Source organism: Mustelus asterias, chromosome 2, assembly GCF_964213995.1.
Source record: "Mustelus asterias chromosome 2, sMusAst1.hap1.1, whole genome shotgun sequence".
NCBI classification, from domain to species: domain Eukaryota; kingdom Metazoa; phylum Chordata; class Chondrichthyes; order Carcharhiniformes; family Triakidae; genus Mustelus; species Mustelus asterias.
This window is the reverse complement of record NC_135802.1, coordinates 57608668-57631928: the sequence shown is the minus strand read 5'-3', so window position 1 is coordinate 57631928 and position 23261 is coordinate 57608668.

Sequence of the window (23261 nt, the reverse complement as noted above, 5' to 3'; positions counted from 1 at the left end):
CCATTTATTCCGACTCTCAGCTTTTTGTTAGATAGCCAATCCTCAATCCACGCTAACACTTTACCCCCAACTCCATGTACCTTTATCTTATGCAGCAACCTTTTGTGAGGCACCTTATCGAATGCCTTCTGGAAATCTAAATACACCACATCCACCGGTTCCCCTCTGTCAACGCACTCGTTATATCCTCAAAAAATGCCAGTAAATTAGTCAAACATGACTTTCCCTTCATGAATCCATGCTGCGTCTGCTTGATTGAACCATTCTGTTCCAGGTGTCCTGCTATTTCTTCCTTAATGATAGATTCCAGCATTTTCCCAACTACGAATGTTAAGCTAACCGGCCTGTAGTTACCTGCCTTTTGTCTACCTCCTTTTTTAAACAGTGGCGTTACATTAGCTGTTTTCCAATCAGCTGGCACCTCCCCAGACTCCAGTGAATTTTGATAAATTACAACTAATGCATTTGCTATTACTTCTGCCATTTATTTTAGTACCCTGGGGTGCCTTCCATCCGGACCAGGGGACTTGTCTACCTTTAGTCCCATTAGCCTACCCAGCACTACCTCTTTAGTAATAGTGATCGTTTTAAGGTCCTCACCCCCTACAGTCCCGTGCCCGTCAATTATTGGTATGCTATTTGTGTCCTCCACTGTGAAGACCGACACAAAAAACTTGTTTAAGGCCTTGACATTTCCTCGTTTCCTATTATTAAATCCCCCTTCTCATCTTCTAAGGGACCAACATTTACTTTAGCCACTCTTTTCCGTTTTATATATTTGTAAAAACTTTTACGATCAGTTTTTTTATTTTGTGCTAGTTTACTTTCATAATCTATCTTTCCTTTCTTTATTGCTTTCTTAGTAGTTCTTTGTTGTTTTTTAAAGCCTTCCCAATCTTCTAGTTCCCCACTAATTTTGGCCACTCTATATGCATTGGTTTTTAATCCCACCCAGCATTTGTTTAGTGAAAGGCTGAGATGAAAATTGATACCACTATATTCTTCCATGAGGACCATTGCACGGAATTCCTAATAAAGGAAGAAAAAAAAACAAGTTGTACAGAAAGACACCTGAAATCCAAGTGACAAGAAAAGATGACAAAAGTGATGAGGGAATGGTCTCAAAAATGTTCACTGAAACTTTTCCCCTTCCCTTGTAATCAGCTTTCATATAACACTGATGTCCAAGTAACAATGGATGTCAATTATGTACGCCCTCAGAATCCCTCACACAGGAACATCACAAGGTAATCTACACGACAAAATGCTGACACCCACTTTAATTATAACGTTATAATGGAGCTCCTACACCCTGCAGACAGGAACCTTTTGTCACTGATTATTTGCTCCATGACAATGCACACAATGCATATAATTAACATACATCCAAAGCATATATTTCTGTTATACTTTCTATTCCATCACATTGTGTTTGCACCAGCTTATGCCGTACAACATAAACAAAAATTACTCCTGTATTTTGATCAAGCATTGAATTTGTTTCCAACTATTCATAACCTAGGGCAGCAGAGTGATTTGATTTGATTTGATTTATTATTATCACATGTATTAGTATACAGTGAAAAGTAATGTTTCTTGCACCCTGTACAGACAAAGCATACCATTCATAGAGAGGAAAGGAGAGGGTGCAGAATGTAGTGTTGCAGTCATAGCTAGGGTGTAGAGAAAGATCAACTTAATGCAGGGTAGGCCCATTCAAGAGTCTGATGGCAGCAGGGAAGAAGCTGTTCTTGAGTCGGTTGGTACGTGACCTCAAACTTTTGTATCTTTTTCCCAATGGAAAAAGGCGGAAGAGAGTATGTTTGGGGTTCGTGGGGTCCTCGATTATGTCGGCTGCTTTTCCGAGGCAGCGGGAAGTGTAGACAGAGTCAATGGATAGGAGGCTGGTTTGCGTGATGGACTGAGCTCCATGACACTTTGTAGTTTCTTGCGGTCTTGGGCAGAGCAGGAGTCATTGCAAGCTGTGATACAACCAGAAAGAGTGTTTTCTGTGGTGCATCTGTAAAAGTTGGTGAGAGTCATAGCGGACATGCCAAATTCCCTTAATCTTCAGAGAAGGTAGAGATGTTGGTGGGCCTTCTTATCTATAGCTTCGGAGTAGAGGGACCAGGACAGGTTGTTGATGTTCTGGACACCTAGAAACTTGAAGCTGTCAACTATTTCTACTTCGCCCCCATTGATGTAGGCAGGGGCATGTCCTCCACTATTCTTCCTGAAGTTGAAGACTATTTCCTTAATTTAGTTGACATTGAGGGAGAGATTGTCATCGCACCAGTTCACCAGATTCTCTATCTCATTCATGTACTCGTCTCATCATTGTTTGAGGTCTGACCCACTACGGTGGTGTCAGCAGCAAACTTGAAAATCGAGTTGGAGGGGAATTTGGTCACATAGTCATAGTGTATAAGGAGTATAGTAAGGGGCTGAGGACACAGCCTTTTGGGGCACTGGTGTTGAGGATGATCATGGAGCAGGTGTTGTTGCCTATCCTTACTGATTGCAGCCTGTGGTTTAGGAAGTCTAGGATCCAGTCACAAAGGGAGGAGCCGAGCCCCATGCCATGAAGTTTAGAGATGAGTTTTGTAGGAATAATGATGTTGAAGGCTGGCACAGTGGTTAGCCCTGTTGCCTCACAGCACCAGGAACCCAGGTTCAATTCTGGCCTTGAGTAACTGTGTGGAATTTGCACATTCTCCCTGTGTCTGCATAGGTTTCCTCCGCGTGCTCCAGTTTCCTCTCACAGGCCAAATCTGTGCAGGTTAGGTGGATTGGCCATGGTAGATTGCTCCTTAGTGTTCAAAGATGTGCAGGTAGGTGGATTAGAGGAGCATATATGTGGGGCTACGGGAATTGGATCTGATCTGTCAGAATGTCGGTGCAGACTCGATGGGCCAAATGGCTTCCTTCTGCACTGTAGAGATTCTATGATTCTATGATAAACTAACAAACCTAGATGGATGGGTCAGAAGCAATCAGTCTCTGATGGGAGTAAGGAAGAGGCTTTATGTAGCAGGCAGAAGAAGTAATGAGCAAGTAACTAGATTGCAGGCTAGTTAGCGGGTACCCGCTTACGCTAACATTCCAGGCTAGTCACAATTGTTAGAAATGAGTACTCTCATGCATTAACATTCTTCATTGATTATACACATCTTTTCTTCACTCTGTTGGGAATATGATGGATAGAAATTATAGGTAAACATTTTTTTGATTAATGTTGCTGTTCACCAAAGTGAAAGATGAACCTGGTAAAAGAAACATCTTCCCAATTCTGACAAGTTGCATTAATTCCAACAGTTGCATTAAGCACTCTCAGATGATGTAAAGCATGAGATAGATCCATAGTACTCTGATTTCCTTTATTAGATTTGGGTCTACTCTGCCCAGCAATATGAACTCAACCCCAAGCTCTGAAGAGCACCAGTATCATATTGCTGATATTTCGCACCACCGACTCTGTAGCTTCTTGAGTTCCAAATTAAGGGCTGCTTTTGTGCTGTGAGTCCATTCCCTTGAGGACCTGAATTGAAACTTTATTCAAGTTCATTTTATGCAGACTCTTAGAGCCAACAAAAAGAGTAGTGGCGATTTCAAAGTCGAAAAGCCAGCATGCTGCTCCATCCATTCTGAATGCTGCTGTATTCCACTGAGTGAAGAAATATAGTTTGATCTAGTGCTCGATGCATTTTCACTGAATATATAGGCAATGAAGATTGAAAAAGAGGGATGATTCTGCCACCGTGTGTTTGTGTTCCAAATTGTACCTCAGCTCAGAATGAAAATATTACTGCCACTTTGGCTTTAATAACTAGGAGGATTCCCAACTATTTCTATAAGGTTCTGTGATACCTACACTTCTACAGATAAAAGGAATTTTCCGCTATATTCTGTTCACTCCAGCCCTTCCTATCTTAAGAGGTGGAAGAGTTATGGGATTTCATTCACATTTATATTGTCAACAAAGTGGCTAAAACAATGGGAAAAGGTTCTAGTTCTTAATCATGAACTGCCCTGTTTGCAAAAGTATGGAATTAGACAACGCCTTGATGTTACTGGCCTTGTTGAGGGTCTAATTGGACAGTCCACCAGTAAATTCAAATCTTGATCAAGGTGCAATCTCCTAGATACATCGAATATCAAAGAGAAGGTGAAACCAGTGTCCTGCTCAATTATATTTTGCAAACCATATCAATTTCTGAGATAAAACTTTCATAAAATTAGAAAGATGAATCAATCAAATCCTCAGTAAGGTATTATCAAATGAAGCTTTCTGGGAATGTAATCAATAAATAGAGTTACGTGGAAACAAAGAAAGCTATAGAATTCTAACCAGATTAGACAGGGTAGATGCAGGAAGGATGTTCCCATTGGTGGGAGTGTCCAGGACCAGGTGTCATTGTCTGAGTATACGGTGTAAACCTTTTAGAACTGAGGTGAGAAGAAATCTCTTCATCCAGGGAGTCATGAGGCTGTGCAATTCACTACCACAGAAAGCAGTTGAAGACGAAACATTGTGGCATGATCTTACTGGCTCGCCGATCAGCATGGCAAATTAGGAAGATAGCATGCAAGGCCAAAAATCCGATTTGTGCCAGGCACGAATCGGTTAGCTATCTTCCCAGGCTTGTTTTGTTGGCGAGAATGGCTTCATGCCCAGAAAGTGCAGATTGTTATTCTGATCATCAGCTTGTCAGTAACATGCTGAAAGTTCAACTGCAGAAAACACACAAGTCCAAACACAATGGCCTGCCTTGCATGAGGGATTATGGCAAATGTCAGAAGTTCTCCAAAAATCTCAGGCAGTCCATTCCACATGAGGGCTCACCAAATAACACTGATGAAGCATGCTGGTATCTGCGGTCAATTATCTATGAATTTGTAGTAATCATGCTTGGCAAAGGGAAAAACAAAGGAACCAAGATTGGTTTGAGACCCAGCTTGCAGAAATTACTATTGTCATTGAAGTAAAGAGCACAGCTTACTTGTCTTACAACCTGACTCCTAAACCTAAAGTATGTGACAACTTCAAGCTAGCCTAAGGCAGTTATGAAAAAATAGCAAGGCGCTGTGCCAACAAGTGTTGCATCAATCTATGGAAAGAAATACAGATCTCTAGTGACAATGTAACTTTTGCACCATGTATGATGGTATCAGAAGAGCCCTTAGTCTCAACATCAGCAAAACAGCTCCTTTGAAATCTGCAGATGGAGTCAGTGACAGGAACAAGGAATGGCCCACTGGATAGAGCACCACTCCAAGCAATACCCAGAAATTTTAACACATTTGCTTTTAACAGTATTCATTTGCACTCGTTTGGCATTAGTTGCTCTCAAAAGCAATTATTTAGCGATCAATTACACTCAAAAGCAATCATTTAGCCATTCACTGACATCAATTGTGTTCAAAAACAGTCAGTTAGCTATCATTTAACATTACAAGTAATGTAACTGATATCAATGTCATCAATTGCCCCAAACCGCAGCACTCAAACACTGTGATTAGCAACATCACTTAAGCATTTGGACTCCAAAATATGCAAAGCTTCAGACATCCTAAAACTGAACTAATTTTAGAAAAAGCAGGCTTGTTTTTAACCTGTGTTTTAATAAGCTCATTTTATGTGCACTCAATGACTTTGAGCGACTTCTGTCATTTGATTTCATTTGATATCAAAATGCTGCTGATCTGTGATCAAGATCATTCCAAATTAGAACATTTGATGTTAAATGATCGCTGATTGTTTCTGAGTGCATTGAACACAAAACTTTTATCGACATTTTGGGTGGGGGTCATGCGGGATGGATATCCCTCTGCTGAGCTTGATGATCTTCTGCATCTACTTGTTATGTGTGAACTTGATGCAGACCCCTCATTATTTGAGCGTGAAAACGCCATTGACTCCCTAGCAGTAAGGAATGCATGTGAAAAGGGTATACCAGCTAAGCTATTCAAGTTTGTAAAGCCCTATCTGGCGTTATACCTTCATGACCTCCTCCATCTCTGTGGGACAGAAGGCTCTGTCCCACAGGATATGTGTGGCAAAACCGTTACCACATTATACAAGAACAAAGGCAATGGAGGGGATTGGATCAACTACCGAGGCATCTCATTCCTCAACATCACTGCAGAGTCCTTTGCCAGAATAATTCTAATGAAGCCCTATAGATTAACCAACAGAATATACAAGAGGCACAATATTGCTTCAGAGCAGGCAGATCCACGATGTACATGGTCATCTTCCCATGTCCGCTTCAAGAGAAGTGCAGAGAGCAGCAAAAACCACTCAATCTTGTGGATCTTGCAAAAGCACTTGACACTATAAGCAGGGCAGGCCTCTATTGGGTAATAAAGGAAATCGGCTGTGCTCACGTGCTTCACAATTCTTCCATCATAACATGCAAGGCATCATTCAATTCAATGGCTCCACTTTAAACAGTTTTGGGATCAAGATTGCAGTGAAACAGAGCTGTGTCTTAGCCCGACTCAGTTTTGTACCTTTCCCTCTGCCTCTGTTAACATGCAAGGAGTGTACCTCCACACACAATCCAATAGGAAACTCCTCAACCTCTGAAGACTGAAAACTAAGACAGAAGTGTGGCACGTCCTGATCAGAGAACTTCTGCATGTTGATGATGCTGCAATAATTGCCCATTCAGAAGACCAGCTACAATGGCTCATGGATCGATGGTCTCATTCCTGTGTCATGTTCTCCCTCATTATCAGTGACATGAAAACTGTAGTTATGGGATAGGTTGTTGTGACTTTGCCTGTGATCAGACCACTGGAAGCAGTCAGCAAATTCTGCTAGTTTGGATCTACAGGGACACACAGCCTGTCTCTTGATAAAGGCCTCAGTATAGGCATTAAAAATCAGTCACCAAATTTGGCTAACTAACAAAAATCAACAAACTAACCTGCAGGACCAAAATGATTATCTACAAAACTTGTATCCTCAGTACATTGTAGCAGTTTGGACAACTTACACATAGCAATAAAAATGGCTCAATAACTTCCATTTATGATGTACCCTTGGCATTACAAGCATGCTAGCGCTAACCAAGCAAAGAAGGCTTCACTGGCTGTTAAGTGCACCGATGGGCGATTGCTGCATCCCCAAGGATATGAAGGTAATCCATGCCTTTGGTGTCCAAAGTCCAATTCAAGGATATTCCCAAAGGAGACATGAAAGCACTCAACATTAATCACGACAAGTGGGAAGCTCTGGCTGGAATTTTACCGCTTCGCCCGCCCCGGGTGGGTGAGGCTCGCAGAACGGAATTCTCCGTTGGTCTCGGGCGGGATTTTACAAGCCTCGCCCAAGCAGGGTTGTAAAATTCCGCATTCTAGCTGAAAATCAATGCAAATGGCAACATCAGCTACGGGAGGAATTCACTAGCACAACGAAATATCAGCCATGATGAAATGGCGGAGCAGACTCAATGGACCAAAAGGCCTAATTCTGCTCCTATATCTTATAGTTTATGGTCTAAACAATACATCTGCAGAAATCAACCTGCACCATGGACAGGGAACATCTTCATCTGTGACACTTTGTGGCAGACTTTGCCATTCCAGAATTGGCTTGTTCAACCATCAAAAGAAGTGCAGCAAATGATCTCTGACCTCACTAATGTTCTGAGGCTGCATTCCCATCATCTCTTGCAGATGGAAGGCTGCCAATCGCTGTAGAGTATACAAAAGACTACAACCCCAAACTCAAATTTTCATTCAAAACTAAGACATAAGCATGATTTCTTCTTCAAGTCTGATCATTCATTTTTACAATAAACAATGCAGTTCAGTGCAGACATTTGTATTCAAGAATCTATCAAACAACATGATGTTGAATCTTAAGTGAATCTTGTTTTCTGGGTGAATTGCTTTGCATACTCACTGAACAGTCATCTCATATTCTATCACACATACAGCTGTGGGCAAGAAGCAAAAACATTAATAATAGAAACAGCATTTCACAAAACATAAAATTGAAGGGAACTTTCTATTATCCATATATAGGTATTTGTATACCTAGAGGTACTAGGCACAGTATAATGAAGACGACTAATGTGGAGATGCCAATGTTGGACTGGAGTGGACAAGATGAGAGGTCACATGACACCAGGTTAAAGTCCAACAGGTTTATTTGAAATCACAAGCTTTCGGAGCGCTGCTCCTTCATCATGTGAAGTGGATAGAGGCACGCAGACACTGAATATATAGGCGGTGTGATGATAGCCCAACACTAAGTCACAGATTCTAGACTAATGCGTCACTCTTGTTTTGCTAATGTTAAAAAAAGGTGTCAAAAGGTGTGCATCAATACAGAATCATTCTAATAATTATTCTGGACCATGGTTGTCGAGAAAATTGGAGCTGCTGCTACATTATATGGAGAAGGAAAGAGTTATCTTGTTTACCACTCCTGGGCACCTTTCTCGGAATAAAATTCACCATATGCCTAACAGAAACTGGCGGCCAGGCGCCGCACTAAGTGTAGATCCCACAAGGCCACAACAGCATCTTTCATGTGACCTGATTTGCTCTCCATAGGTCCTCCTTGAAATATAACACATCCCACTGGAAAAATCTATGTTCCTTGAGCTGGTGGACAACACACACCTAATATTACATGACTTTTACCTTTCTGATTTAAAGTGGGAATCAACCAGTTACAGTTCCACACACATGTATAAAGGCACTATTGGCAGGATGTGGCTGGTTGGGATGCATTCTCTTCACTGTTTATAAATAGCTCAGATAATGGGATAGAAAATCATATATCCAAATGTCCAGGTGACACAAAATATTTAGGCAGTTTTGTAAGCAGTGCAGCTGGAAAGGTAAAATTACAGAGATATTTATCAATTAAGTTGGTGGACAAAGCTGTGGCAAATGAATATCAATGTAGGCAAATGCGAAAAGTTAGAAACTGTGGCATCCTAAAAGACTTGAAGATCCAGGTATACAGAACACTAAAATGGCTAAAACAACTACAAAAGATAATCAAAAAGGCAGGAACACAAAAAGGCCGAAATTCTCCGGCCGTTTACGCTGGTGGGATTCTCTGGTCCGGCTAGCAGCGCAACCCCCCCCCCCCTCGCATGTTTCCCATCGGCATGGGGTGACATCAGTGAGAATTCCCTTTGACAGCGGCGGGACCAGAGAATCCTGGCACTAATAAACAACGCAACACATCCTGCTGGCAGGAAACACGCAGCTGGGAGGCCAGAGAATCTCACCAAGAATGTTGATCTAGAGCAAAAAAATATAAGGAGTAGAATTCATGTTGCAGTTATACAAACTCCTGGTTAGATCAAACCTGGAACACTGTTAGCAGTTCTGGGCACCACACCTTAGGAAGGATATATATTGATCTTGGAGCTTTGGAGAGATTGTAATGAGGATTTACTAGGTTAATACTAAAGCAAAATACCACAGATTCTGGAAATCTGAAATAAAAGGAGGAAGTGCTGGAAACACTCAGCAGATCTGACAACATCTGTGGAGAGAGAAAAACAGAGATAACATTTCAATTACCTTTCTTCAGAACTGGGAATAATTATGGATGCAACAAGTTTAGGTTTTACTTGAATGATACCTGAACTCCAGTGGTTAAGATACGAGGAGTGATTAAATAAAGCAGGGCTGTATTCCCTGGAAACAAGTAGGTTAAGGGGTGACTTGATAGAGTTCTCAAGATTATGAGGAACTGCTATGGTCGATTGGAAGACACTTTGCTGGGACTAGGAGGCAGAATCTGAAAATCAGAGCCAAAATTTGGAAGCAATTCTTCATATAAAGGGTGGCAGAGGTGTGGAACTCTGGCAAATGGCAATTGATGTGAGTTCAACTGTTCATTTAAAAATTGAGATTGATAGATTTTTGTTAGCCAAAGATATTAAGGAATAAGGGGCAATGGCAGCTCTCTGGTCACAGGTCACAGATCAAACAAGATATTAAGGAATAAGGGGCAATGGCAGCTCTCTGGTCACAGGTCACAGATCAAACAAGATCCGACTGAATGGCACAGAAAAGGCTAGAGGAGCTGAATGGCATATTTGGGTTCCTCTGTACTTACTGTAGATAAAAATTGACATTTTTATAATGGGTTTTTCCGTTAAAAAAGCATACATGGAAGTTTTCATTTTAACATGTGGTTAAATGTTGCAATCTACTGGGAGTATGGATGTTTACATTTAAGTTCCTGTGTGTTTCGGGTGAGGCTTCTTCCAGCTGTCAAATTTCTAATTGGAAATATGTACGAATGGAAACCCAACAGAACCAACCTCCATCCAGAGGGGCATGGACAGGGTGGATGGGGAGCAGCTGCTCCCCTTAATTGAAGAGTCAGTTACGAGGGACACAAGTTAAAAGTGAGGGGTGGGAGGTTTTGGGGGGATTTGAGGAAAAACTTTTTTACCAGAGGGTGGTGACAGTCTGGAATGCGTTGCCTGGGAGGGTGGTGGAGGCGGGATGCCTCATCCTTTAAAAAGTACCTGGATGAGAATTGGCACATCATAACATTCAAGGTTATGGGCCAAGTACTGGCAAGTGGGATTAGGTGGCAGGTCAGGACCTTTCATGCATCAGTGCAGGCTCGATGGGCCGAATGGCCTCTTCTGCACAGTAGTATTCTGTGATTCAGTGATTCTGTGACTCAGTGTTGGAGTTTGCTACAGGCGATTATGTTTATGACCGAATAGCCGAACTAAACTATGGTCTCTTCATTTCATTTCTTGGGGAAATTATATTGCAGAAAATTATAAAGATCTGGAGTGGGATTTTACTGCCTCACTCGAACGAGACTGGAAAATCCTGTCCAAAGTCAATGAATATTTCCATTCCGATTCCATGGCGGGCAGGGTGGTAGAATTCCGGCGCTGGAGTTATTGCATCTTCTTCAGTTCTCTGCCCAAATTCAGGTCCGGCCCGTGGCACCATGACCTCCTCCACAGGTAGGACAAGCAGACAGTTTATTTATTATTTCTGTATTAGTCACAAGTAAGGCTTACATTAACACTGCAATGAAGCTACTGTGAAATTCCCCTAGTCGCCACAGTCCGGCACCTGTTCGGGTCAATGCACCTATCCAGCACGTCTTTTAGAATTTGGGAGGAAACTGGAGCACCCGGAGGAAACCCACGCAGACACGGGGAGAAGGTGCAAACTCCACGCAGACAGTCACCCAAGCCGGGAATTGAACCCGGGTCCCTGGCGCTGTGAAGCAGCAGTGCTAACCACTGTGCTACCGTGCTACCGTGCTACAGGTCAAAAATCATCCCCCAACCAGAACAAAGATTGAAGACTTGCTGCTGGCATCATTCTGATTCATACCAGCCATCCAACCCTGTTAATTACTGTGGCAAAGTACACTTTTACATTTACGCTGTTAGTCCAGAGTTACAAATATTGAGAGTTCCAATTTTCTTTGCATCACATGGCTTACCAGGAATCTCTACCGCCCTTACCAACTGCCATTGGCATATGTTGGAAGGATTCGCAGTTGATATTCATTCAACCAGTTGGCCATGCTAAGAACAACTATCAAGCCCTGGAGTGGGACTTGAAGCCAGCGCTTCTGGATCAGAGGCAGAGTGCCCACTGTGCCACAAGACACATAATTGAAAAGAATGCCAATTATTGCTCTTTCTGATATTAATCTCAATTTCTGTGGTCTTTAAATCCTGCCCAATTTGTTGTCCTTATTACAATTCTTGACAAAATGGACAGCGAGCATTTGAACATAATAGCCAGGGGAAAATATTGGTGAGTTGTTAACCCATGTGCAGAGATGATCACACTTCTGAATAAAAAGACTGGAAGGTTCGGCGTTTTCTCCTAATGGGTTTGTCTGGTCAATTTGGCAATTGCATCTCACACCCGTGGTAGAAAATGAGAGCTGCAGCTCATTTCTATCACTGTGTTACTGGATTTGAAACAAAGTTAAAACAGCGACAGAGTGTAAATTTAGAGATTCATGGGGTTAAAACAAACGGTATCGATGAAACCTGACATTTACACCGCAGTGTAACAAATGCATTTCAAACAAGTTTGCCAACTCCAGGCAGAAGTCACTCAAGTTGCCTCTGCTGAGAACACTCTTCACAGAAGATTCTGGCAACACAGATGATTCGCTGTCAGGAAAATTGATGGAATTATAAAACAACTCAATTCTGCAGAAATTAATGTGACATACCACACAGCTAGGTTTAGACATCATAGTTTACAATTTCAGCGTCATCACATATTATTATATAAAGTGTAGCTTTGTCTGCTGTATATCCATCCAGTCATCAAAGGAATAACAATACAATAGTTCTATCAGTAATTGTCGCCTTTTTCACAGGGGTCACCGGATAAGTAATAGAAAATGAATATACGAGAAATACAGAATTGTTTGGCCGTAAAATATTTTCTATACTTCTGATTTACTACAATGGTGTGCTCTGTGCTCCATCTACTGACTGAAATCGATAGTGCAATAATTCAATATAATGCACATTATATCATAAATCTTCACCTGTGAACCCTCCTCCCCTTGCTTGACTTTCACTCACCTCAGCCTTCAACATCTATCCACATCCCCAGTCTCGATGTTCCCCCCGAAAGGTGAGTACTGGGGCCATAGTCCCTCTCTTACTTAAACAGACTGCCTCCTCCCGGTTTCTCTCATATTTCCACTTCCTTTGTCTCCCAAGACCTCCTGATGAAAGTGCACAGAGGTGACTCCAGTCACAGAAAAGCAGCTGAGCCAGAAGGACACTCTTCCAGCAATATTCCTCTTCAAATGGAAAGGGGTTCACGCCAATTATGACTTGGGTCCAGGGTCTTGATAGAGGTTTCCCTAGGGTTTGCCTGTTACCCTAAAGATGCTACTGTTATGATGGCCACAAAGGCCACAGGGGATCAATGTTAGGTCTCCCCATTGGCTTTGTGGAGTACGAGTTTCCTGATTGAGTGAGCGGAGGCTGGCCCAATCAGAAGTGGTCAGCGGGGGGGTTTTATATCAGCTGCCAAACCCAGACTTGTGTTACAGGTCCCAAGATGTAAACTATCTGGTTGTAAGCCACAGGTGCAGCCCTTATCTTTAGTGCACAATAAAGGGTCTTTGGTAATGAGAAACTGGCATTTGGCTGAATTACTACAGCTACCATGGACTATTATACTTAAAAACCATTCCTGTTTATTGACAGATCTGTGAATACCTCAATATTCTACACAAGGTTGTATTTCTGCTTCCCACCTGCTCTGTCTCTTAGTCATGAGACACTGCATCACAGGTACGGGTACAGTACGTGCATCAGTATTAGGTGCTCTTAATGTTAATCCTATAGTCTACAAGGCTCATACCTGAAACTCCCCAATGCCATAGAAATAGCAGCAAATCAAAAAAATGGAAGGAAGGGAGGAACTCAGAAAAATTACTGAGCAAATTGTTGGGGCTGTGAGCTGACAAATCCCTGGGTCCTCTTGGATTTCATCCGAAGGTGTTGAAAGAAGTGGCTACAAGGATAGTTAATTCTTTGGTTTTAATTTTCCAAAGTTCCCGAGATTCAAGAAAGGTTCCATCAGATTGGAAAATAGCATTTGTATGTCCTTTATTTAAAAAGAGAGGGAGACAGGAAGCAGAACCTACCGACCAGTTAGCTTAACATCTGTCATGGGGAACATGTTAGAAGCCATTATTAAAGATGTTATAACAGAGCACTTGGCAAATTCAAGTCAAATCAGGCAGAATCAACATGGTTTTGTGGAAGGGAAATTATGTTTAAACAATTTATTGGAGTTCTTCAAGTCACACATGCTGTGAATAAAGGGGAACTGGTGGATACACTGTACTTAGGTGTCCAGAAAATATTTGATAAGGTGCCACATCAAAGGTTATTGGGTAAAATAAAAGTTTGTGGTGTAGGGAGTAATATATTGGCATGGATAGAAGATTGGCTAGCTAACAGAAAACAGACAGTAGGCATAAATGGGGCTTTTTCTGGCTGGCAAGACATAATGAGCAGTGTATCATGGAGGTCTATGCTGGGGTCTCAGCTTTTTACAATTTATACAAATGACTTGGATAAAGGGAGCAAAGGTATGGCTGCAAATGTTTTGACAAGACAAAGATAGTTAGGGAAGTAAATTGTGAATATGAGATAAGAAGGTTTCAAAGGGACACAGAGGGCAGAATTTTTGTGTTCCGCCCACCACGGGAATCTTTGCAGGCAGGGGCGGACCATGCAAAGGTCTGCTGATCTCAGGCGGAATTTTCCGGTCTTGGGGAGTACGAGGCCGGAAAATCCCGCCCAGATGGTTTAAGAGAGTCCGCAAAGATCTGGTAAATGGAGGATAATGTGAGGAAACGAGAAGCTGTCCACTTTGGCAGGAGGAATAAAAAATAAGTATATTATTTAAATGGTGAGAGATCTCAGAGTCTAAGATTCAGAGAGACTTGGGTGCCCTAGTGTGTGAATTAATAAAGCTAGTATGCCAGTACAGCAAGTAATTATGGAGAAAGCTAATAGAATGTCATCATTTATTATGAGAGATTACAAAAGGAGGGTGTTTATGCTTCAGTTGTACAGGGCATTGGCGAGACCATATCTGGAGCCTTGTGTACAGTATTAGTCCCCTTAATTAAAGAAATATATAAATGTGTAAGAAGGAGTTCAGAAGGTTTACTAGACTAATACCTGAACGGGCACGTTGTCTAATGGGGAAAGATTGAAGAGGTTAGGTTTTTATTTCTGAGAACATTACATGCACAGTGGACAATGGGGAACCTGTGGATGTGGTGTATCTGGATTTCCAGAAGGCATTTGACAAGGTGCCGCACCAAAGACTGCTACATAAGATAAAGGTGGATGGTGTTACGGGTAATGTATTAGCATGGATAGAGGATTGGTTAACTAACAGAAAGCAAAGAGTGGGAGTAAATGGGCATTTTTCTGGTTGGTGACCAGTGACTAGTGATGTGCCTCAGGGATCAGTGTTGGGACCGCAATTGTTTACGACTCACATAGAAGATTTGGAGTTGGGGACCAAGTGCAGTGTGTCAAAATTCGCAGATGACACTAAGATGGGTGGCAGAGCAAAGTGTGCAGAGGATGCTGAAACTCTGAAAAGGGATATAGATAGTCTAAGTGAGTGGGCGAGGGTCTGGCAGATGGAGGATGGCAATGTTGGTAAATGTAAGGTCATCCATTTTGGTAGGAATAACAGCAAAATGGACTATTATTTAAATGGTAAAAAATTGCAGCATGCTGCTGTGCAGAGGAACCTGGGTGTCCTTGTGCAGGAATCTCAAGGAGTTAGTTTGCAGGTGCAGCAGGTAATTAAGAAGGCAAATGGAATTTTGTCCTTCATTGCTAGAGGGATGGAGCTTAAAAACAGCGAGGTTATGTTGCAGCTGTATAAGGTGCTGGTGAGGCCACACCTGGAGTACTGTGTACAGTTTTGGTCTCCCTACTTGAGAAAGGATATACTGGCACTGGAGGGAGAGCAGAGGAGATTCACTAGATTAATTCCAGAGTTGAGAGGGTTGGCTTATGAGGAAAGACTGAGTAGACTGGGGCTATACTCATTGGAATTCAGAAGAATGAAGGGAAATCTTATAGAAACATATAAGATTATGAAGGGAATGGATAAGATAGAAGCAGGGAAGTTGTTTCCACTGGCAGGTGAAACTAGAACTAGGGGGCATAGCCTCAAATTAAGGGGAAGCAGATTTAGGACTGAGTTGAGGAGGAACTTCTTCACACAAAGGGTTGTGAATCTGTGGAATTCCCTGCCCAGTGAAGCAGTTGAGGCTACCTCATTGAATGTTTTTAAGGCAAGGATAGATAAATTTTTGAACAGTAAAGGAATTAAGGGTTATGGTGAGCGGGCAGGTAAGCGGAGCTGAGTCCACAAAAAGATCAGCCATGATCTTATTGAATGATGGAGCAGGCTCGAGGGGCCAGATGGCCTACTCCTGCTCCTAGTCCTTATGTTCTTATGTTCTTACCCACTGAAGTTTAGAAGAGTAAGAGGCAACTTTATTGAAACGTATAGGCCCATAACTCCCATTGAATCTTTGGGCATGTGGAGATCGTACACCACACATGCGTGTCGGGACAATGTGGAAGTCCTGATGCTGAAAACACGCCTCTTTTAAACACCTGACTTTATTTATGCATCTGCATGGAAATGCAGCGCTGAACCGGCTGAATGAAAATTAATGGAATGGTGCTAACTTCGCCTGCTTGCCCCAATGTTAGATAAGTATTTATGCCTGCTCATGCCTAGTCACTGATCACCAACCAGAAAAATGCCCATTCACTCCCACTCTTTGCTTTCTGTTAGTTAACCAATCCTCTATCCATGCTAATACATTACCCGTAACACCATCCACCTTTATCTTATGTAGCAGTCTTTGGTGCGGCACCTTGTCAAATGCCTTCTGGAAATCCAAATACACCACATCCACAGGTTCCCCATTGTCCGCTGTGCATGTAATGTTCTCATGAGCTGCAGCAAGCAGAGACAGGAGACATCTCAGAGAGATTCTTTAAGAGGGCTAATCTTTTGTAAATACGTTTGAAAGATGTTTAAAATGCACAGAAAGTGAAAGAAAGATTTTTTTGTGCTTTGGTTTGTCATGAGGTTGTTAATTCCATTAAAAAGTACTTTCATATAAATCAAAGTGGATTTGCAGTGTCTGTAATAAGTTTCAGCTAAATGTTTATTTGGATTTTGCTATGTATTTTAAGCAGTGTTGTTTATTTCAGCCTTAAGGGTCTCCCTGATGCAATGTTAATCCTTGCAAGCCTCTTAGCCAATGACACATCCATTTGGTGCTGAAAGCTGTGCAAATCCCTGCGAATGCCCAATGCTTCATCCCTGATGAGTGTGAGAATGGCTGTACTATGTCCCTCCCACTCTCCCGCAGTGAAGAAACTCTGGATGCCCTGCTACAGGCAACCCCCCCAATTCTTTGGAAACCCTTCCCACATCCCCCTTCATCAAAGGGACACCCCTCCCTCCCACTGCCCCATGCCCCCCCCCCCCCCCCCCCACCCCCAACCTCCCATCAAGAAAGGTGCATTGCATAGTGTAACATTGCACCTGTGCACAAGAGACCAGGGGGCTGTCAAAATGCTGAGAGAAAGCTGAAACTGAGAAGCTGAACCCTTACCCCAAAGGGCTCTGCAGTATCTGCTGCTCATTTTAAACCATGTAGAAAGCCCACCATGTGCTCATTCATTGGTAGGCAACGTTCAGCTCTCTGTTAGGCAGGAGTCAGACATATTGCTGAGGCTGAGAGGAGCATCGCTCTGCCCTCACTGAAAGTTATCATCACTCTCCTGCAGAGTCCGGCCATGACTTCAGCCGCCTGCCCATGAAGATGTGTAAAGTTGGTTGGATGATGCTGGCACCACATTCTTTGTTTTACCTGACACCCATGGGGGTGGGTCCTTAACATGGGCTACTCCCGCTCATCCCCAAAATGATATGTTACAATGGCCACCCTTGCATGAGGGCCCATTCTAGCCCTGTCCATAGCCTTGTGTTCTTCCTCCTTCTCCTCCTCAGCTTCATCATGCCCACCTCCCTCCTCAACATCCTCCTATTCCGAGGTGATGTGGCACTTGCCCATCTCCTCCATGTCCAGGTGGTCTCCCCTCTGAGTGCTAAGTTGTGGAGTGTGCAGTACACCACAGTGATGCAGGAGACCCTCTGGGGGCTATATTGTCGTGCACCTCCTGACTGGTCCAGGCACCGGAACCGCAGCTTCAGCGGCCCAATGGCCTACTCCACCAGCATGCACGTTAAAGCGTGAGCCTCATCGTATTGAGTTTCTGCCGGTGTTTATGGCATCCGCACTGGCGTCATCAGCCATCTTCTGAGTGGGTACCCCTTGTCCCCAAGCAGCCATCCCTCTAGACAGCGCTGTCCCTCACAGATGGCTGGTATTTGCGAGTGACCCAAGATATAACTGGGAAACGGGCACACATCTGCATGATGCACATTGAGTGGTTGCAGACAAATTGGACATCGAGGGAATGGTGTCAGCTGCCGCGATGATGGCCTAAGAGCCATGTGGATGCAGTCAATGACACCTTGCACCTGGGATGCAGCCCAATGGCCCCGGCTTCCTGGGTCACCTGACTCTGGTCCAAGTTAATAAACCTCTCTGCCCTTGCATATAGGGCACCTGCGACGTCCCTACTACATTTGTGAAAGGCAGACTGGGAGATGCTACAGATGCCCCCTGTGCTGCCCTGGAAGGGGCCGCTAGTGAAAACATTTAGTGCAGCTGTGAATCTCAGGGCCACGGACATTGTGTGTGCTTCAGTTCCATGAGGTGCCAGCTCATGCAGTATGTGGCAGAGGTGGTCCACCATCCCCCAGGTCAGACGCAGCTTTCTCCGGCTCGGACATCTGAAGGTATGAGCACCTTCGCCAGAAGATGCTAGGCCAGTACTGTCTCTGAGGTTGGTCCTGTGTTTCTGCACTCTGGACAGCTGCAGCCATTGGTCCTGAGCATGTGCAGCCGCACATCATTGCTCTGCTGCTGTCCAATCATCATTAGCAGAAAGGCCAAATCCACAGTCTCCATGATTCTCCTGAATTATGCACCAGAAGAGTGAGCACACCACAGTGAGCTATGAGAGTCCTTTTGGAGCCCTGACACTCATGACTCTGTGGCTTCCACCCAAGCGCTTCCCATTCTTCAAGTGAATATATGCTCTTCCTCCCAACATCATCTCTGACACCACAGCCCCACCCCCACCTTATTTCCTGTCTACAACACCAGGATGAATAGCATTGAGACTCTGCTTTCTCACAGGGTCTGATCCGCGTATTCCACCCCCCCTCCCCACCATTGTATGGTGAGAGTGAGCCCCACCCCAGACTTGAGCTATGCTTACCTGCATCCCCATTATTCTGCTTATCTGCATCCCCAGATGCCCTTTGAGTATTGGACAGGCTGAGAGGAAATGGCTGCCTGAGCGCTCACCTCCAATATTGCCCCCCCAGAGGTGAAGGCGCCTGGTTCACTGAATATTCGATGTAGACTCAATATCTGGAGTGAGTCCTCGCTAATGATATGCTAGTGTATTAAAATGAGGTTCATGGTGGCACAGTGGTAAGCACTGCTGCCTCACCGTGCCAGGGATCCGGGTTCAATTCCCGGCTTGGGTCACTATCTGTGCAGAGTCCGCACGTTCTCCCCATGCCTGTGTGGGTTTCCTCCAGGTGCTCCGGTTTCCTCCCACAGTTTGAAAGACATGCTGGTTAGGTGCATTGGCCATGTTAAATTCTCCCTCAGTGTACCCGAACAGGCGCCAGAGTGTAGCGACTAGGGGATTTTCACAGTAACTTCATTGCAGTTTTAATGTAAGTCTAATTGTGACTAATAAATAAAATTTTTAGTTTCCCGACATTCCACGGTGTGTTCCTCATCACTCCGCTGGCAGGCATGTTCCAAAATTGCAAAACGCCATCTCACCAGCGAAAATCACGTTTTTCAAAACTCTCCAGATTTTGAGAGCTGTGAGTCTTTGGAATTCTCTTCCTCCAAACAAAGAAAAGAACAAAGAACAAAGAACAAAGAACAATACAGCACAGGAACAGACCCTCCAAGCCCACGCCGCTCCCTGGTCCAAACTAGACCATTCTTTTGTATCCCTCCATTCCCACTCCGTTCATGTGGCTATCTAGATAAGTCTTAAACGTTCCCAGTGTGTCCACCTCCACCACCTTGCCCGGCAGCGCATTCCAGGCCCCCACCACCCTCTGCGTAAAATACGTCCTTCTGATATCCGTGTTAAACCTACCCCCCCCCTCACCTTGAACCTATGACCCCTCGTGAACGTCACCACCAACCTGGGAAAAAGCTTCCCAGCGTTCACCCTATCTATGCCTTTCATAATTTTATACACCTCTATTACGTCACCCCTTAGCTCCGTCTTTCCAGTGAGAACAATCCCAGTTTACCCAATCTCTCCTCATAACTAAGCCCTTCCATACCAGGCAACATCCTGGTAAACCTCCTCTGCACTCTCTCTAAAGCCTCCACGGCCTTCCGGTAGTGTGGCGACCAAAACTGGGCGCAGTATTCCAAACGCGGCCGAACCAACGTTCTATACAACCGCAACATCAGACCCCAGCTTTTATACTCTATGCCCCGTCCTATAAAGGCAAGCATGCCATATGCCTTATTCACTACCTTCTCCACCTGTGACGTCACCTTCAAGGATCTGTGGACTTGCACACCCAGGTCCCTCTGCGTATCTACACCCTTTATGGTTCTGCCATTTATCGTATAGCTCCCCCGTACGTTAGTTCTACCAAAATGCATCACTTCACATTTATCTGGATTGAACTCCATCTGCCATTTCTTTGCCCAAATTTCCAGTCTATCTATATCCTTCTGTAGCTTCTGACAATGCTCCTCACCATCTGCAAGTCCAGCCATTTTCGTGTCGTCCGCAAACTTACTGATCACCCCAGTTACTCCTTCTTCCAGATCGTTTATATAAATCACAAACAGCAGAGGTCCCAAAACAGAGCCCTGCGGAACACCACTAGTCACAGGCCTCCAGCCGGAAAAAGACCCTTCCACTACCACCCGGCAGTGGAAGCACAGTCTTTAAATATTTTTAAGCCACAGCCAGGTAGATTCTTCATTAACAGAGGGGTGAAAGGTTATCCAAAGCAGGCAGGAGGTTACAGTCAAATCAGCCATGGTCTTTATAAATGGCAGAGCAGGTTCGAAGGGCTGAGTGCCCTACTGCTCCTAATTCACAAGTTCATATGTATGTCCATTTGCATAGGCACTGAGGCAGGCAGTAGAGGAAGTGAACTCAGTGCTATTGCCTGGAGAAACAATGACATCTGTATCCATTCATTCATGTTCATCCTGCTGGGCAGAGACTCAGAGGTTTTACTGGCCAGTGTCAGTAAAGATTGAATCGTCACAGCCAGATCTTGGAAGGCCTTTGAAAGTGTGATATTCAGATTTATTCCCAAGGCATGCATTGAAGGAATGGTAACTATCACAGCAAAAGTCACCCTAGTTACTGTTTCTGGAATTTATTTTATTTACTCATGGGATGCGGGTGTCACTGGCTAGGCCAGGATTTATTGCCCATCCCTAGTTGCCCTTGAGAAGGTGGTGGTGAGCTGCTTTCTTGAAGAGCTGCAGTCATTGTAGTCAAGGTACACCCATTGTGCTTTTAGGAGGGAGTTCCAAGACTTTGATCAAGCAACAGTGAAGGAACGTTGATATAAAGTCAAGATGGTGTGTGACTTGAAGGGGATCTTGTAGGTAGTGGTGTTCCCATCCATTTACTTTCCTTGTCCTCTGTAGTAGAGGGTGCAGGTTTGCAAGGTGCTGTTAAAGGAGCCTTGGTGAGTTGCTGCAGATATTGCCCTATTATCTTGTAGGTAGTGCACACAGCTACCACTGTGCATTGCTGGTAGAGGGAGTGAATGTTTAAAATGGTGGATGGGGTGCCAATCACTACTTTTCCTGGATAGTGTTGAGCTTCTTGAACTGTACTTCTCCAGGCAAGTGGAAGGTTTTCCATCACACTCCTGACTTGTGCCTTGTAGATGTTGGACTGGCTTTGGAGAGTGAGGTTCCGCCTTAGCTGGCGTCCTCCTGGCAATTAAAGTGAATTGGTTGAGTGGTTTTAAGGAGAGCAGGTGCGTGAATGTTTGCAAAGGTTGCCTTTTGCAGAAATGAATCTCCCTAACATCAAGATGCTGGCAGAGTTAAATGAAGAGAATTAAATGAAGATGAAGATGTTGTGGGAAAAATCCACTAGTAGTCAGACTTCGAGATTCAGAAAATACGATTTATTAAACGGAGCTCCGTGGAGACAAGGCACATGTCTGTAGCAAACCTTCTCTCACTAGTATGTCGGGAGCGGTTCATTTTTATACCCTTTACACAATGGGTAAGCCGGTGATTCGAACATAATCACATCGTTTAAGTGAGTACAAGCATTTAACATTTTATGAATGGGTACATTTCCTCATGTTTACATAAGTACAAACAGGTATAGACATTTAGCATTTTATGAATGGGTACATCACCTTATGTCTGTATCTATCAATGGCTAGTTTCGTCTCGTTCAGGTGCGAATTGGTTTCCTCGCATTCATATTTTCCCGCGTTTCCCTAACATTAATCTAAGCTCTTTGTTTTGGGGTTTCCTTATCTTAAAAGACGTTTTGACCCTTGGCTTGGCTTCCTGAGGTGTTTGTTTGCTATGAGTCACTGTCTGTAATTTGGAAATGGCTTGTCTGTTAGGTTTTGACTTAAAGTGATTTCTGAACAGCAGGAGCCTGTGTCTGCTCTTTTGGCTTCTTTCCCAGTTAACCCTTTATGTGCCAGGCAGCCATTTTAAAGTGTGCTTTCTTGTATTGCCATTTTAAAGTGTGCTCCCTTGTATTTTTCCCCTTACAAAGAGCAAAGGCTCGCTGTATGAATGTTGACCTATGTGTATTAACGAGAGTTCTGGACTTACCTCAGCACCCTTGGAAAATAATTGAACCTCTTCCGGTGTCATAGTTCCTGAGATAGTGGAGGCAGCAGTGATCCCTCTGCTATCTCGCTCCAGACAGTTTGCATCGCCCTCTTATGGATATTCAGTGTCCAAGATTCTTCCTCTTCTATTCTTGGCTTTTGCCTGACGTGCCTGAAAATCCAGTGCCTTTCTTTGCTGCTGCCATTGATGGTACTTTAGATTTTCTTGCAAAAAAACTGATGCTGCACTTTAAAAGCTGCAGCAGAATCGTACTTTTTTACTTTCCTAACAGTGGTAAGCATGTCAGGAGGAGCATTCAAATCCTCCTGACACAGCAAATGAGGGCTCCAGGGGGAAATTGCAGCAGATTAGTGTATGAATCAGGCAATATTCCCGACAAGGCATTAACCTGCCAATGGAAAGGAAGTCCAAGTCCAAATTTCCAGGATTCAGTAATTGCTGGAAATGGATTCCAAAGAGCCATCCAACTGTTACAGAAGCTCTCCATCTCCAACATTTTAGTGCGTGTATATCAGTACTGTCATCAAGAGGCTGGCCGATATACTCCCACATTTGATGGTGAGTAGTGATCCTCATCATGCTATTCATGAGGATTCCTGGATCTTGTATCTATTTCAGGAGTTTTCAAACTTGCTGTAGTCAATTATCTGACCAATTAGCGACTATCTCCCTTTTGAAGCCAAGATGCAGTCAAGGTCAATGTGAGGTT